Here is a 15929-nt window from a genome sequence, read left to right as displayed (position 1 = left end):
TCAGCATCGTAAAGGTGACCAGCTCTATTCTAAAATTACTGTCAACTTTATCACAGTCATTATGCTTTCTGACTGCTCATCAAATACTGTCACTCATTATCTGACCCTGACCTACTTTGCAGCACACAATATTATAGTCCACCTTTAGCTCTCAGCCATAGATTTGAGAATAAACTCCAAACACCCCAGTGCATTCCTTTGCCTCATTGTTTTGAAGAAGTTCCTTAATCGCAATCTGTTTGAGTGTTTCATTAATCACCTCCTCTAATTCTTTGCCTCAGCATCTGTTTTTGTCTCTGAACAGTTTTGGAATGTTTTATGATGTTCAGTGTCTTTGTTCTTCCATTTGAAATGCATCGTATCTTCATTTTGAAATACAGAAATACTTTCTTTTGGATATGAACAAACAGTAAGCTGCTATTCAAAGGTTAAATATTCATGGCTGAAAATGTTCAGGTTTACTTGGGAGCTGCTTAGGAAAGGACAAAAAGTATATTATTATCTTTTTGTGTTCAGAAGCTGGGCCATGCAGATTTATTCTGCAACATGAACAGAAGCTAAGGTACGTCATCATTATTAAGATGGATTCTGGGATTCTGTCACTGCCTTTAAGATGTGCTGTGAAAATTGCATGTTGTATTTGTCCACCCAGTGTGTAGATTTCTCACTAATGCTTCTTTACCATGGTGGGACTCCTAATAAGGGTTCTGACCTTTTACCTGCCTGGGAGGAACATAATGCAGCAGTCAAATGATATACTAATAGATGACCTGTGTTAGGTTAGCACAGACTTTCAAAGCTTCAACCAACTTTTGTGTGTAGGAGTGCTTTCTAATTGCATTCTCCGAATCTGAGTTGTTGCAGTGCAGAGGTAAACTATTTGACCCATCTTGTGCTCTCTGACCTTCTAAATGAACACTCCACCCAGTGTCAATTTCCTGTCTTCTCCCCATACATTTTGTTCCTTTTCAGATAGTCATCTAATTCCCTTTTGAAAACCTTTGTTAAGTGTGCCTCCACCATACACTCAAGCAATGCATTTCAAACACGAACTACTTGTCGCAGGAAAGTGTTTTTCCTTTTGTATGATGGCTTTTCATTGCTGCTTTTAATAATTTGTTTTAATTCTGTGTCCTTTTGTTTTCATTTCTTTTGTGAGTGGTAACTTTATTTCCCCCCTACTTACTCAGTCCACACTTCTCTTGGTTTTGAATATTCCAATCCGATCTCCTCACGGCTTTCTCTCCTCCAAGGAAAATAGCCCCAACGTTTTCAGTCCATCTTCATATCTAAATGGCCTTATTCTCGAAAGCATTCTCATTAACCTTTTTTGTATTTGTCTCCAATGTCTACACATCATTTATGAAGTGTGATGCCAGAATTGAACACAATCCTTAAACTGATATACAAGTTTTAACATAACCTTGTCCTCTATGCCTCCATTAATAAACCCAGGATATTGTATGCTTTCTTAACTTTTTTTTTCAACTTGTCCTGCCACCTTTAATCACTTAAATAGGTCTCTCCATGTTCTATCTAGTCTGTAATGGGGCGCCCCTGAATACGTCTCAATTCCCAGGAGTTCTAAATTGGGGTGGCACGGTGGCTCAGTGGTTAGCACTGCTGCCTCACAGCACCAGGGACCTGGGTTCAATTCCAGCCTCGTGCGACAGTCTATGTAGAGTTTGCACGTTCTCCCAGTATCTGCGTGGATTTCCTCTGGGTGCTCCGGGTGAAACCGGAATGTGAAGGTTAGATGAATTGGCTGTGCTAAATTGTTCAGGGACGTGTAGGTCCGGTGCATTAGTTAGGAGTAAATATACAGTAGGGTTTGACTGGGTTACTCTTCGGAGGGTCGGTGTGGATTTGTTGGGCTGGAGGCCTGTTTCCACACTGTAGGAATTCTAATTCAAATTCCCTTCCTTGTGTCATGTCTCCTTGTAAGTTTAATCCTTGAAACTTATATCATTTTGCTAAAGCAAAAGGAATTGCTTTTCTAAAAGAATCAAATGGTGAATGTGACCTGGAAACCAAGTTTGGCCGAACGTAGGCTTTGTACAGTTGAAGCATGACTGATACTCTTTTGTATTCCAGTCCCTGATATGAAATGTGGTAATTGACTATCATGTACTAATGAATAATTGATCATTGATCATCTATGTATGATCCCTGATTGGAAACAAATTAGCAGGCGGTTCACTGTGCAGCCTTGAATTTCTTCCCCTAATGAAATTTCAGCATTTATCTTTGGTTTTATACCTGAATGACCAAAGACTCATTTGGGCTGTTTGAGCTCTATCAAGCAAAAAGAAAGATATTAAAAGGATGTTTTATGTTATACAATTTGTCCTGGAACAAAAACTGCAAAAGTTATTCGAGGCTTTTACAAATACCTTCTCCAACCATGTTTCTGAAGGCGAACTCTGGATAATACATGGTAGTGACAAAGCAGTAGGATATCAGAGTATCATCAAGTACTCTCCTATATCTGCTCATGCAAATATTTAATGCAAAAAGAGACCAAATCTATGTAAGCATTATTTGGAAACATGAATTCTGATATTCAGATTTAGTTTTAATGATGTAATCATACCATACTCAACTGCTTGGTTTTGGAGGGGTTACACCCGACCCCTAGATGAAGTTCCCACATTATAATGGTTTCAGACAGAATATCCCAAATCATTAAGCTCCTGGGTGAGGAGAGATGTATTGACTCTCCTTTTTTCGCCCATTGCCTCAGTTAGTCATAGAATCATAGAGATGAACAGCACAGAAACAGACCCTTCAGTCCAACTCGTCCATGCCAACCAGATATCTTAACTTAATCTATTCCCATTTACCAGCACTTAGCCCATATCCCTCTAAACCTTTCCTGTTCATATACTCATCCAGATCCCTTTTAAATGCTGTAATTGTATCAACCTCCACCATTTCCTTTGGCAGACCATTCCATACATGCACCACCCGCTGCGTGAAAACGTTGCCCCTCAGGTCCCTTTTAAATTTTTCCCCTCTCACTCTAAACCTATGCCCCCTAGTTCTGGACTCCCCCACTCCAATGAAAAGACCTTGCCTAGTTACCCTATCCATGCTCCTCATGATTTTATAAACCTCTATAAGGTCACCCCGCAGCCTCTGACACCCCAAGACAAACAGCCCCAGTCTATTCAGCCTCTCCCTACAGCTCAAATTCTTCAACATTGGCAACATCCTTGTAAATCTTCTCTGAACCCTTTCGAGTTTCACAATATCCTTCTGATAGGAACGAGACCAGAATTGCATGCAATATCCCAACAGTGGCCTAATCAATGTCCTGTACAGCTGCAACATGACCTCCCAACTGCTGTACTCAATACTCTGACCAAAATGCTGCCTTTGCTATCCTATCTACCTGCAAATCCACTTTCAAGGAACAGTGAATCTGCACTCCAGGGTCTGTTTGTTTGGCAACACTCCTGAGGACTTTACCATTAAGTGTCTAAGTCCTGCTCTGATTTGCCTTGCAGCAAGGTTAGTTTAAAGGCAATGTCTGCTGAAACCCACAATTGGGCATACACACTAATCCAGAAACATGCCTCCACCTAATTCCAGACTTAATATGAGAGCATTTGCAATTTCTATGATGTAATATGCAAAGGCTGTAGTGCAGAGAAGAAGCTTTAAATGGGGATCAGCAGGTTGGGGGGAGCGTGAGGACCTTTTTATCTGAACACGAAGTATCTTGCAGGATTTTTTGTCTACCGCTATAAGATGCAACATGGTATAACTGTTTGAAAGTATAACTATCAACGGGAAGTGATTGGAAGTATAAAAATACTCCTTTATGCCTGTATATCCACATTCTCTCCGTGCTGTGAGCCCTTGATCTTGATTAGGTTGTCAAATGAAGTTGAGAAGTGCAGATTGAGCAGTCTTTTATAGAGAAAGACAAGTCAGAAGTGCCTGTGTTTAGCTAAAATACTTATTGAAACTAACATCTGGTTTCTTATTCTGTGGGAAAAAATTGACATGCGAAAAAAATTTGTTTGAACAGTTCACAAAACCGTCATGAGACTGAAGGCAGTATCATGCATTTAGTTTTGTCAGTTTATTTAATTTGTAATTTTCAGAAAAGTAACCTGACATTTCCCATCAAGGAGCATAGCATCTCAAAATGTTGCTTGATAGTATTGCAATGTAATTACAAGGCAAGAGTCACTAACGTATAAAGGTTTTCATTAAAAATTGAGTCTTGAACAAAACCAAATAATGCAAATGCTTGAAATATGAAATAAACTACTTATCAGAATCCAGTGCTGATTTAAAATAAAAATTGACCTGAAACATTAAACCTGTTTCTCTCTCCAGAGATGTTGCATTGACTTGCTGAATATCTCCAGCATTTTTTGTCTTTATGCTATTTTATCAGACCATCAGTTTTTAAATGAATGGAAAGTTGTGATGAATATAAATATCACATCTGAAAATATCAAGCATGCAAAATGAGCATCACAATCACATTTCAATCTTTTTTGATCATTTTTCTTCAGTTGATCTTTTCAACAATGTGCCTACTCAAAATTTTCATTCTGTGAATTTTTCATGAAAAGTGGTTAATCTTGTATTTTTGTATATTAATGTTAATGATCTTAATGGATTTTTAATCAATTAGGAAAGATTTGCAAATGACCAATGTATTTAATCATTGTATTCAAAGGTGGCTGCTGAGTAGATTGATTGACAATACATCTTACAAATGTTTTTCGAGAGAAAAATATCAATATCATTTAATTAAAATCAATCGAAAGAAAAAGTGTCTAAATGTTAAATAGAAATGCTGTGGTTGTCTCAATATTCTTCAATGTTTTGAAAATCTTGTGCTGAAAATAGGGAATTCACTTAATAATAATTTCAAATCTATTGTTCTTTATCAAGGAAATCTTCCTCCCAGCAGAAATATATAATAGACTTGAGTTAGTGGTGTCACTGATGGAGGGGTTCGGGATTGTGGTGTAATTGATTATTTAAATTATTTATTTCCCTTGTACTCTGTTCTGTTAGAAGCAACTATGTTTTCATCTGCTAGACACCACAAAATAAAATAAAGCCATGGGCCAAACTGAACGATGAACCCCACCTTTAGTATTGCAAAATGAAAAATCTGACTGAGAACACATCATAAAACTCAAACCAAGTTATGAAAAAACTCTATCTAGTTTCCTTGGCTTAGCAATGCATTCTAACTCTGTGTAGCCACAATAGGTGTTTTTGTTTAGAAAAAGCAAAACTGGGAAATATTCTTTCCTTGTGATGTACAGTGTTGGCAAATTTCAGATGTAAATGTAAGACATTATCACTACTTCAGCCCCAGGACATGATAACTCTGAACATATAAATAAGTGTTTAACTAACTTTGCATTGATATTCAGAGAGAGACTTATTTGAAACCAAATGTCTGGCAACACTGTTGCATTGTGGCTCTCTTGTCCAAACTTGTTACTACAATGATTTATGATCTGATTCTTGCTAAATGTTGTAATGCAGAAATGTGGGAGTTTAAAATGTGTAGTCACTGAAAAATCTCAGCAAAACCTCTGGCTTCAGGAAGCTGGATGGATTTATGAAAATCATCAAAGCTCATTGCTGATGAGAATTTTAAGGCTGCTGGACAGCATACACTTCCATAGGACAATGTGAGGACTGCAGATGCTGGAGATCAGAGTCAAGGTTAGAGTGGTGCTGGAAAAGCACAGCAGGTCAGGCAGCATCCGAGGAACAGGAAAATCAACGTTTCAGGCAAAAGCCCTTCCTGATGCCTGAAACATTGATTTTTCTGCTCCTTGGATGCTGCCTGACCTGCTGTGCTTTTCCAGCACATCTCTAATCTCAACATACACTTCCATGTCTATCTCTTTGTCAAAATTGGGTCATTTCAGTAGCAGCATAATCTTATTTGGTATAAGATTCAAAGACTTGCTGGATCTAGACTCGATTTTAAAATTCTTCAACCCTGGCAGATCATCTCAGATGTAAAAAATTCACAAATAATTAAACTTCTATTACAAAAGAATGATGAATGACTATGTTAGAAATGAAGTATCAAATTCAATCTGAAATAATTAGAAGTTTTAAAATTGCTAGTTAGACTATTTTTATAAAAGACTAGAAAAAACTTCAAATGATGTTTGTGAAAGACCACTTCACGTTTATTATTTAACATTTATTTTAGTAGAGATGCCAATCCATTTTATATGGTTTAATGACACAGAATTAAAACGCTATTGTTATAATACTCACAACACCATCACCACTATTCAATCATCTTGTGACTGTTCTGTGTCTTCTATTCCTACAGGATGAGGAGAGAATGATTTTATATGTTGCCTGACCTCACTTTTATTACAGCAGATCATAGACCTCAATATTCCTCAATGATACCAGCCTCTCAGTCACTCCCAACATATAAACGTGGCTGACATCTCAGGGACACAACAGGCCATTTGTTATGTCAATGTCAGGGAGAATTTTGGACACTCCATCTGCTGAGTTCTTATGCAATGGGCTAAATTCTGTATTTTGACAGGAACTTGAAATAAAGGGCCTTCCAAATATAAATGTTGGAGTGATCCTGGCTCTGGTTGGTTGGCATGGCCCATACTTATTTAACAACTATCAGGCCATTAGTTTTTGTAGAATCCTTAGAGTCGAAGTGTGTGGTGCTGGAAAAGCACAGCCGGTCAGGTAGCATCTGAGGAGCAGGAGAATCGATGTTTTGAGCATAAGCCCTACGTCAGGAATGAGGCTTGTGGCCCAAGGGGACTGAGAGATAAATGGGAGATGGTGTTGGAGCTGGGACTGGGGGTAAGGTAGCTGGGAATGCGATAGGTAAATGAAGGTGGGGGTGAAGGTGATACGGTGGAGCAGATAGCCAAGAAGAAAGATGGATAGTGGGATTTTTTAGAGCACCCGTCACAGTAGATGACACATGTGGAAGTACAGGTAAATCTCTATCGGATATGGAAGGGTCCTTAGAGCCTTGGATGGAAGTAAGGGGGAGATGTGGGTGCAGGTTTAGCATGCCTTGTGGTGGCAAGGAAAGGTGCCAGGAGTGGAGGGTGAGTTGGTGGAGAGCTTGGACATAATTAGGGTGGAAGTACTGTACTTCCAATCCTTCCACATCTGACAGAGGTTTACCTGTACTTCCAGACATGTCATCTACTGTGTCTATTGCTCCCAATGTGGTCTCCTCTACACTGGGGAGACAGGATGCCAACTTGCGGGACGTTTCAGAAAACATCTGTGAGGCACACACACTAAACGTTGCTGCCACCTCGTGGCTGAACCCTTTAACTCCCCCTCCCACTCTGCCAAGGATATGCAAGTCCTGGGCACTGCCAAACCCTAACCCCCTGACGCCTGGAGGAGGAATGCCTCATCTTCTGCCTTGGGGCTCTCCAATTACACAGGATCAATGTTTCCTCCAATCCCCTCCCCCTCCCACCCTATCCCAGATCCAATATTCCAACTCAGCATCGCCCTTTTGAACTGTCCTACCTGTCCATCTTCCTTCCCACCCATCCATTCCAGCCTCTCCAATCTATCACCTTCAAACCCAGCTTCTCCTATCTCAGCATTCTCAGCTACCTTCCCCCAGCCCCAGCCCATTTATCTCTCAGCCCCCTTGAGTCACAAGCTTCATTCCTGATGAAGTATTTATGCTTGAAATATCGATTCTCCTGCTCCTCAGATGCTGCCTGACCGTCTGTGCTTTTCTAGCACCACACTCCCGACTTTGATCTCCAGCGTCTGGAGTCCTCACTTTCTCCATAGAATGCTTACTGTTTGGAAGTAGGCCATTTGGCCCAATAAGTCTACACCGACCCTCCGAACAGTATTCCAACCAGACCCATTCCCTTATCCTATTACCCTACATTTCCCCTGACTAATGCGCCTAACCCACACATCCCTGAATGCTATGGGCAATTTAGCATAGCCAATTCATCTGACCTGCACATATTTGTACTGTGGGACGTAACTGGAGCACCCAGAGGAAACCTATGCAGACATGGGGAGAATGTGCAAACTGCACACTGACAATCGCCTGATGCTGGAATCGAGCAATGGTTCCTGGTGTTGTGAGGCAGCAGTGCTAACCACTGAGCCACCATGCCACCCTGGTTTTCTTAAGTGAAGGAACCATTGTCTCCTCCTCCAGTGATCCTCAACATCACAGATACCAGTATTCAGCCGATGGGCGGCATGGTGGCACAGTGGTTAGCACTGCTGCCTCACAACGCCAGAGACCCGGGTTCAATTTCCGCCTCAGGCGACTGACTGTGTGGAGTTTGCACGTTCTCCCTGTGTCTGCGTGGGTTTCCTCCAGGTGCTCCGGTTCCTCCCACAGTCCAAAGATGTGCAGGTCAGGTGAGTTGGCCATGCTAAATTGCCCATAGTGTTAGGTAAGGGGTAAATGTAGGGGTATGGGTGGGTTGCGCTTCGGTGGGTCGGTGTGGGCTTGTTGGGCCGAAGGGCCTGTTTCCACACTGTAATGTAATGTAATCTAATTCCATTCACTCCCATGATATCAAGAAATGGTTGGAGGCACTGGATATTGCAAAGTTTATGAGCCTTGACAATATTCTGGCAATAGTGCTGAAGACTTGCGCTCCAGAACCTGTGGCATATCCTGTGCACAAAAAGCAAGGCCAATCCAATCCAGTCAATTTCTGGTCCAAAAGTATACCTTGATCATTTGTAAAGTGATGCAAGGTGTCATCAACAGTGCTATTGAGTAGCACCTGCTCAGCAATAATCTGCTCAATTTGGGTTCTGCTAGGGCCACTCAACTCCTCACCTCATTACAGTGTTCAGCACCATTTGTGACTCCTCAGATACAACAAGTTCTGGACAATATCCAGGCTTGGGTTGACAAGTGGCAAATAACACTCACACCACACAAATACCAGGCTATGAACAGCTCCAGTAAGAGACAATCTAATCACCACCCCTTGACATTCAATGGTGTTATAATCACCAAATCCCCACTATCAACATCCTGGGCATTACCATTTACCAGAAACTAAACTGGACACTCTACATAAATACAGTGGCCACAAGAGTGGATCAAAGGCTAGAAACGAGTAATTCCCCTCCTGACTCCTCAAAGCATGTCCACTATCTACAAGGCACAAGTCAGGGGTGTGATGGAGTTCATCCACTTGTCTAGATGGGTGCAGCTCCAACAACACTCGAAGCTTGACACCATCCAGGACAAAAGCAGACCTTTTGGTAGGCACTACTTTCACAAGCATCCACTCCCTCTACCACTGTAGCTCAGTAGAAGCAGTGTGTACTATCTACAAGATGCACTGCAGAAATTCAGCAAAGATCCTCAGCACCTTTCAAGCCCACAACAACTTCCATCGAGAAAGACGAAGGCAGCAGATACACACCCCCTGCAAGTTCCCTTCCAAGCCACTCACCATCTTGACTTGGAAATATATCACCATTTCTTCACTGTCATTTGGTCAAAATACTGGAATTCCCTTCCTAAGGACATTGTGACCATACTGACAGCAGATTGACTGCAGTATTTCAAGACGGCAGCTCACCACCACCTTTGCAAGGGTAACTAGTGACAGACAATAACTGCTGGCCCAGCCAGCACTATCCATGTCCCACGGGTGAATAGAAAAGTTAAGTCTTTCACTCCAAATTGGGAGGAAGCCCCATCTTTGTGCACTACCAGCTAATCAAAGCAGCATGCTGGTCAGCAATACCACAGGGAACAGTAACCACTGCAAAGTCTCCTGAAGAGGAGGGTGTGGAACCCAGACTTCAAGGTACATCAGTGTTCTTGCTGGGGCCAGGCTGGCAGGCCTTGGTAGGAGGGAAGGGACCTGGCATTGTTTGGGCAAAGTGAGAAAAGTGCCCACTATCCTTCCTAGAGGGGTCCATAGAATTCAAATCAACTTTCAGTTAATGGGAATCTCTGACAACTTCTGGAGATAGCCGTTACTCTATGAATCTAAGGCAAAGCTACCAAGAAAGGAACAGATTTGAAATAATGGGATCATCATACTATTTCTGTCTCCTCATCGGTTTATGCTGAAACTTCAATAAAATTACATTCCACTCACATCAAACTGATCCCAATGGGATATAACCTCTTGGGGTTGACACGAAGACTGCACATAAAAATGCATGCTGTGCACTGCATGCTGTTGTTAGTCTGACTCAACAATTTATATTTGCTATCCCTACAGAAATAAGGCTGAAACTTCACATCAGCCTATCTGTTCGAAGTGAATTCCCTAGTTCACTCTGTTGCTCAGCTATGGCCCAACTAGCAAGATTTGTTTTGTCAGAAGAAGATGAATCTGAATATTTACACCAAGCCATACAATTGTAATGTAGCTGCAGATTCAATATGCTTCAGATATAAATTGAATGTAATCTTGGCTGAAACCAAGAACTCGTTCCTGATGAAGGGCTTATGCTCAAAATGTTGATTCTCATGCTCCTCGGATGTTGCCTGATCAGCTGTGCTTTTCCAGAACCTACTCTTCAACTCTGATCTCCAGCGGCTGCAGTCCTCACTTTCTCCTGATACCAAGAACTCATCAGTTATACAAATGACAAATGCTTATAGATATGGTGTAGGAATTGTGACAGCCAGTCACCCAAGGCTGGAATCACACCCAGGTCCCTGGTGCAGTGAGGCAGCAGTGCTAATCACTGTGCCACCAAGCTGCCCGCTTTATAGCTTTGATTAATTGTTAAAATCATAGAATTCCCACAGTGTAGGAAGAGGCCACTTGGCCCCTTGAGTCTACACTGACTCTCCAATGAGCAGTCCACCCTATCCCTGTATTTACCATGGCTAATCCACTGAACCAACACATCCCTGGACACTACGGAACAATTTGAATGGCTACTCTGCTGCCCTTGTCCTTCCAGGTGGTAATGGTTGTGCATCTGGAAGCAATGAGTAGTGTGTGTCCTCAGCTTTCACCTTGATGTCTACCCATCCTTTCAGATTACAATCCAGTTCTAGCAGATTGCATATTTCAAAATCGTTTCCGAGGATATTCTCAGTCTTGAGTGGCAATATGGAGGAAATGGCATTGAGGATGATAGACTCTAGGCTCCCTGTACCACATCCACATTGCAAGGGGACCTTCAGCTATGACCTTTTCATATGGAGGCCCCTAAGGTTACTGCTGCTCCCAGGCCTACTGAAGCATCTGTTCCTCTTCCATTTCTCTGTAGCTATAGTGACGATAACCCTTGCAGTGCTGGATTATTGATCATGGTGCCAATGATCCTGTGTGGGGAATATCAGCAACAGAACAGTTCCATAGTAATGTGAACAGTCAACATTTACATTCAGCATGTTCCCATTTAACTCCCGTTTCATCATATAGATCATCTCTTTGCTTCCTAACATTACCCCAGAGCCTTACACCTGCTGTTTATTGATACTCGTCATCATTATTCATCTTTCCTTCCCAGGTGTATGGTTTCCATCAATTCCCCTGTCACTCCTGCAATAACCATGTCCCCCAGTGCACTATCCTTTCTCACATTTACTCTGATGTACATCCTGCTACTCTGCGAGTGGTTGCATGGACATGAGCAGGACTGATTGTGACCCACTCTCTGAATTGTAATTATACAGAACTCCTGAGTCTGACCTTCTCAAGTGGCTGGTTGACGGTGTCTAAGCCCCTGTACTGAAATTGGGTCTTGACTGACTCTGGCAATACGCCCTAACTAACGATCATTCCCCTGGTCCTTGTAAACATTTTCAACATGGCCATTTGGTTGATGCACACTCATCGTGTTTGCTGATAAAGTGCTGGTACAGACTTCGGGTGTGACACTGATGTAGCACAGTGTCTCACAGCGACCTCTCCATCCCCTTGACGGATCGCTGCTGGTGGACGTGACAAGCTATCTGGTTTTGAGTCTGCCCTAAAAGGCAAGGCAACACAGTGAGGCTGTGAGGTCTCTATGCAATGCGTAAAAACTGAAGGCAATGCTGCGATGCAGGCCAGAGTGAGGACTTCTGGCTGTAGTAGGCCTGGAGCAGGGATTCTTGGCAGTGTTGGTGAGGAGGTGACAGCAACAGAGTCTGGTTTTCCTGGCTATCAGTGTCGTTGTTGCACCCAGAGTGGGGTCACCTCGAGACCTGAGAGACTTTGCAGTAGGCCTGGAGCTGTGATTAAGACCCTCTTTGAACAGTAGATAAATTCTATTCAAGTAATTTACTTTTATTTTTCTCATAACTCAAAATGGCCAAATTATGGTGCTAAAACACTTTTTTCACTATCTTCCCCAGATATGAGTGACAATAAAATAGTTCATCCATCTATCCATTCATAGTGTGAGTGAACACTAAGACAACAAGCTGAGGGCTAAGATGACCCATGTTTGGATGGGTGAGATGGGTGCCTGTTCCTATGCGCCAAGTGGCCAGAAAGCATTGTAAGGTTCGGTGAGGTCCCACTTGCAGTATTAAGTGGTGAACTATATTCTGAACGAGTTTGAGATATGCCATGGGGATATGGTGGGGCTGATGCATCTCGAAAGCCAAGCTACATGAACAAAGGATGCAGACCATTATTGCCATTGAAATGCACCTTGACAAATGGTCTAGTGGTAGTGTCCTGAGTTCTGCACCAGAAGGTCAAAGTTGAAGTCTTACCTGCCATGAAGCTGTGTTGCAACATAGGTGAAGAGGTTTCTTAAATAAAAAAGTGTGCTTGTTGTTTGTGGTTAGATTTGATTTTGCCTGAAAATCTAGTCTGGTATCCCAGAAAGACACTGAAACCCGCCTCATCTCCCTCACTAACTCCCTCAGAGCTTTTCAGGAGTTGTTAGCTAATTAATGTCTGTTCATTAATCAATAATCCTTCTAGATAAATGTTCCCTTAACTGCTTTCTTTCATCTATTAGTTTAGCATTAAGAATAGCACTCCCTCAGGTGCTTTGCAATACAAGTAATTCTTTACATTTTTGTTTATCATTTCATGTTGTCACTTCAAGGTTCTAAGATTTTTGTCTGTTAATTTCCAGCTGAGGATAATGGTGGGACCAGAGGGTTTGAGCTAAAGGGAAAGGCTGAATAGGTTGGAGCTTTTTTCCCTGGAGTATCGAAAGACTGAGGGGTGACCTTTATAGAGGTTTATAAAGTCATGAGGGTAAATAGCCACGGTCTTTTCCGAGGGTAAGAGAGACCAAAACTAGATGGTACAGGTTTTAGGTGAGAGGGGAAAGATCTAAGAAAGGACCTGCAGAGCAACCTTTTCATGCAGAGTGTGGTGTGTGTACGGAATGAGTTGCCAGTGCTGGAATAGGAGGTCAGTACAATTACAATATTTAAAAAGCATGGATGTACAAATAGGAATGGCTTAGAGGGATATAGGCCAAATGCTGGCAAATGGGACTAGGTCAGATTGGGATGCCTCGTCGGAATTGATGAATTGGACCGATGGCTCTGTTTCTGTGCTGTGTAACTCTATGACTTTATGACTCAATCTGCTGTTAACATAATTTTATCTTTTTCTCCAAGTTGTTTGTGTTGCAAGCAATGACAAACAGCTATGTTGTGGAGCTGCCAATGTTGGACTGTTTTGAACAAAGTCACACGATACGAGGTTAAAATCAAACATGTTAGACTTTGAAAGTGATTTCAAATAAACTTGTTGGACTATAACCCAATGTCATATGACTTCTGACTTTAAACAGTTGTGATTCATTTAATGTCTCTGTCCTTATTGTAAAATGAAATCCTTAATGGAAAGTGTTCAAATACCTAAAACAGCATTCTCATTTTTGAAGTTTGAGTTAGCCCCTAGAATTGAACAAAAGGAAAGTCTTAAAAGCTATTAAATGGACTTATTAGTTAGAGCTTGGTTACTTCGAGATTTATTGATAGAATTGTAGACCAGGCAATTAGCAAAATTAGGTAAAAACAATGACTGCAGATGCTGGAAACCAGATTCTGGATTAGAGTGCTGCTGGAAAAGCACAGCAGTTTAGGCAGCATCTGAGGAGCAGAAAAATCGACGTTTTGGGCAAAAGCCCTTCATCAGGAATAGAGGCAGAGTACCTGAAGGGTGGATAGATAAATGAGAAGAGAGTGGGGTTGGGGAGAAAGTAGCATAGAATACAATAGGTGAGTGGGGGTGGAGATGAAGGTGATGAGCAATTCATCAACTTCACCAACACATTCCACCCTGACCTTAAATTTACCTGGACCATCTCTGACACCTCCCTCCCCTTCCTGGACCTCTCCATCTCCATTAATGACGACTGACTTGACACCAACATTTTTTTGCAAACCCACCGACTCCCACGGCTACCCAGATTACACCTCTTCCCACCCTACCTCCTGCAAAAATGCCATCCTGTATTCCCAATTCCTCCGTCTCCGCCGTATCTGCTCCCAGGAGGACCAGTTCCACCACAGAACACACCAGATGGTCTCCTTCTTTAGAGACCGCAATTTCCCTTCCCACGTGGTTAAAGATGCCCTCCAACGCAACTCGTACATATCCCACACCTCCACTCTCAGACCCCACCCCTCCAACCGTAACAAGGACAGAACCTCCCTGGTGCTCACCTTCCATCCTACCAACCTTCGCATAAACCAAATCATCCGACGATATTTCCGCCACCTCCAAACGGACCCCACCACCAGGGATATGTTTCCCTCCCCACCCCTTTCCGCTTTCCGCAAAGACCGTTCCCTCCGTGACTACCTGGTCAGGTCCACGCCCCCCAACAACCCACCCCCCCCGTCCTGGCACCTTCCCCTGTCACTGCAGGAATTGCAAAACCTGTGCCCACACCTCCTCCCTCACCTCCATCCAAGGCCCCAAAGGAGCCTTCCACATCCATCAAAGTTTTACCTGCACATCCACCAATATCATTTATTGTATTCGTTGCTCCTGATGCGGTCTCCTCTACATTGGGGAGACCGGACGCTTCCTAGCAGAGTGCTTTAGGGAACATCTCTGGGACACCCGCACCAATCAACCACACCGCCCTGTGGCCCAACATTTCAACTCCCCCTCCCACTCAGCCAAGGACATGGAGTTCCTGGGCCTCCATCACCGCCGCTCCCTCACCACCCGACGCCTGGAGGAAGAACGCCTCATCTTCTGCCTCGGAACACTTCAACCCCAGGGCATCAATGTGGACTCCACCAGTTTTCTAATTTCCCCTCCCCCCACCGCACCCCAATTCCAAACTTCCAGCTCAGCACTGTCCCCATGACTTGTCCTACCTGCCTATCTTCCTGTCCATCTATCCACTCCACCCTCCTCTCTGACCTATCACCTTCATCCCCACACCCAGTCACCTATTATACTCTATGCTACTTTCTCCCCACCCCCACTCTTCTCTCATTTATCTCTCCACCCTTCAGGTACTCTGCCTCTATTTCTGATGAAGGGCTTTTACCCGAAACATCGATTTTCCTTCTCTTCGGATGCTGCCTGAACTGCTGTGCTTTTCCAGCACTACTCTAATCCAAAATTAACAAAATTGACCAGAGGCTTTTCTTATGTAAAATATTTGTAAGACTAACTAGAACACAATGATCAATCACTTACCCTTGGAATGAATGTACAACATTAAAGATGGAGCAAAATCAACTCGTCCACCAAACTTGCCCTTCCCAATCAGCCTGTATATACCATCAAACCCCATGTCCTCCTCATCAGGCAATCTCCTGGGAAAATCAGACAAACAAAAATAAGGCCAATTCAGCAAAGAAGATCTCTCGGAAATGTTCCTTTGTCCACTGAAGTCAAGTCACTACAACAATTCAATAAAGGTCAAATCAGAAAGCATCACCCAGAACGGTGACACGTTTTGAGGAAAATCTTCCTTAATCCTGTATCACAACTTGCACCCATAGAAAGACAAACATGTCT

At 42.7% G+C, this 15929-nt stretch overlaps 1 protein-coding gene and 1 long non-coding RNA gene across 3 annotated transcripts in view; one reads left to right on the top strand and one right to left on the bottom strand.

Moving 5' to 3' along the window:
• LOC122555979 (chloride channel protein 2) overlaps positions 1-15929 on the top strand; it is a 624753-nt gene that overhangs the window by 198835 nt on the left and 409989 nt on the right. The gene's annotated exons all lie outside the window — the stretch shown is intronic.
• LOC148148303 (uncharacterized) overlaps positions 1-15929 on the bottom strand; it is an 81205-nt gene that overhangs the window by 62430 nt on the left and 2846 nt on the right. Inside the window, exon 2 of the long non-coding RNA XR_015759017.1 lies at positions 6280-6331. This is a non-coding gene — a long non-coding RNA (uncharacterized LOC148148303). The remainder of the gene's footprint in view (positions 1-6279; positions 6332-15929) is intronic.

This window comes from Chiloscyllium plagiosum, unplaced genomic scaffold, assembly GCF_037043375.1.
Source record: "Chiloscyllium plagiosum isolate Xiang-an unplaced genomic scaffold, Cpla_swu_hap1 HiC_scaffold_13, whole genome shotgun sequence".
NCBI classification, from domain to species: domain Eukaryota; kingdom Metazoa; phylum Chordata; class Chondrichthyes; order Orectolobiformes; family Hemiscylliidae; genus Chiloscyllium; species Chiloscyllium plagiosum.
The sequence above is the reverse complement of the archived record's forward strand: the minus strand, read 5'-3'. Positions and strand labels throughout refer to the sequence as shown.